Below are 2,543 nucleotides of genomic sequence, written 5' to 3' on the forward strand. Positions count from 1 at the left end.
CGTATGCACATAATAAGAAGTTTAAAGTAGAAATTGAAAGAGTTCTAAAATTGGCCCAAGTCTTGGAGACTTGGGGAACGTTTGTGCGTATGAGATCGAGTTAAGTAATGCCTCGTATTCTGCTCCAGCGTGGGTTACGGGTATAAGGTGTTACATTGCGATAGTGTGATAACTCTTGACTCAAATTAAACTATGTTTACATATGGATAAGATTTCATCCAACCGAGTTGATTCCGATAAAGTAGAAAGTAACGCGCAATCCTCTATTCACGGAGCAACATCTAGCTGTAGTAGACTCGTATCTGAGGACTAAGGAGGAAAGGCTAAAGAAGTCATCTTCCAGATGATGTTCGAGTGGTTTTCAGAGTTCGTGCGAACGAACCTAATGGCTCAACGATGTCAACCCCCACCGCACCCCAATCAATCACCGTAATTTCTTAGGGTTTTGAACCAGTACGAGTGAACAAGCCTCCAGTTGATAAAATCCGAAAATATGGGGCTGAAAATGATCTAGAAAGAGCCGAGTTCTGGTTAGAAAATACAGTGTGAGTTTTTTATGAATTATCGTGTACTCCAGTTGAATGCTTGAAATGTGATGTTTCTTTGTTGAAAGACTCGGCTTATCAGTGGTGGAACACCTTGGTTACGGTTGTACCAAGAGACCTAGTAAACTGAGAATTCTTTCAGATAGAATTCAGAAAGAAATATGTGAGTCACAGATTACTATATAAGAAACTCGAAGAGTTTCTTGAATTGAAGCAAGGCTGTATGTCAGTAGCTAAGTATGAAATGGAATTTGTGTGACTCAATAAGTATGCCCGAGAATGTATATTGACAGAGGTTTCTATGTGCACTCAGTTTGAAGACGAGTTAAATGAAGATATCAAGCTATTAGTCGGGATTTTTGAGTTGAAAGAATTTGTAGTTCTGGTTGATATAGCACACAAAGCCAAGGAACTTAGCAAAGCAAAAAGAAAAGTTGATTCTGAGGCTTATGACTCTGGAAAAAGGCCTATGGGAAAATCATTCTAACCGCCATCGAAGAAATCAAAAGAATATCATAGTCGTTCATCAAATTTTATGGGTTATTCTAGAAAAGATAGAGGAAAACAACATTCAAGCTCGAAACCTCAAGCTACATCTGTAGCAAGCATGGGCAGTATCAGAAACAATAAGCCTAAATGTAACACCTTTAACCCGTCTCTGTCACTGGATTAGGATTATGGAGCATCACTGTAAAATAATAAGCATTTAAACATTCAATAATTTAAATCATATCATAAATCATTCATGGAAATGCATACTGTTCCTAAATCGATCCCTCGAGACCTTAAAAATAACTTAGAAGCAAATCGAGACTAATTTGAAACAATTTAGAAAGTTTAGGGAAAAATACAAAATTTGCAAAGCAGGGGTCACACGACCGTGTGGCTAGTTGTGTGCTCACACGCTGAGACACACACCCGTGTCTTAGGCCATGTAAACTTCAAACTAGGGACACATGGACGTGTCCCAGCCCATGTCCTCACCCATGTAACTTTCTAAGTAGGGTCACTTGGCCGTGTCACACACCCGTGTGCCAGGCCATGTAACTCTCAAAATTGCCCCACTTGCTCGTGTGCCAGGTCGTGTGCTAGGTCGTGCAACTCACTGACTTGCAACCTAGAGAAATCACCAGATGACACATGGTTGTGTCACCAGGCCGTGTGTCTCACACGACTAAGACACACGCTCGTGTCTTAGGCCGTGTGGTCCCAAATTTACCTAAAATCAAACCATTCCAAGTTCATATCATACATGAACTTTCTACCCATGTAAGCATACAAGCATACTTCAAAGGAACCTAAACATGGCCAAAACATACACCAAAATTCCATTTCAAGTCCTAATACAACTAACCATTATGCCATTCAAGGCACCTCAAACACATATAAATATCATCTACCTAAACATGTTCATATGCCTAATTCCTTGCATACAATTCTAGGTTATTTAGGTATTAAAACATACCTCCTTTAGTCATTTCCAAATCATAAAAATCATACCATAAAAGATCATTAACAAGCCATTACAAACTTACCAAATGAACCTTATATACATGTACTTATAAGTGACCAAAATGACGTACTTGGTAAGACATTTCAAATTACCAAACTACTATAAAGTTTATAACATAACTATCCACTTTACTATTACATAACATCTTATACATGTTAAGATTGCCATTTTCCATACATACTAACCTAACTCAAATATGAACTAAAACATGCCACAAGTATCCATTGTTGCACCATTATCAACAAGCCAAGATATCCATATCAATAAGTACTTTAAAGTAACCAAATCATATACCTTGGTAAGACTTCAAGGTGTACCAAACCAGTAAAGCTTTCCAAAGCTTATACATACCAAAACACCATGAACACGTACATCATAATAACATTACAAAGTACCCTATATGTGCTATTATAAACCTTAGTCAAATTACTCAAAAACTATCGAATTGTCCACTGGATAGTGTGATAGATCTTCGACGAACTTCC

This window comes from Gossypium arboreum, chromosome 7 (assembly GCF_025698485.1).
Source record: "Gossypium arboreum isolate Shixiya-1 chromosome 7, ASM2569848v2, whole genome shotgun sequence".
Taxonomy (NCBI): Eukaryota; Viridiplantae; Streptophyta; class Magnoliopsida; order Malvales; family Malvaceae; genus Gossypium; species Gossypium arboreum.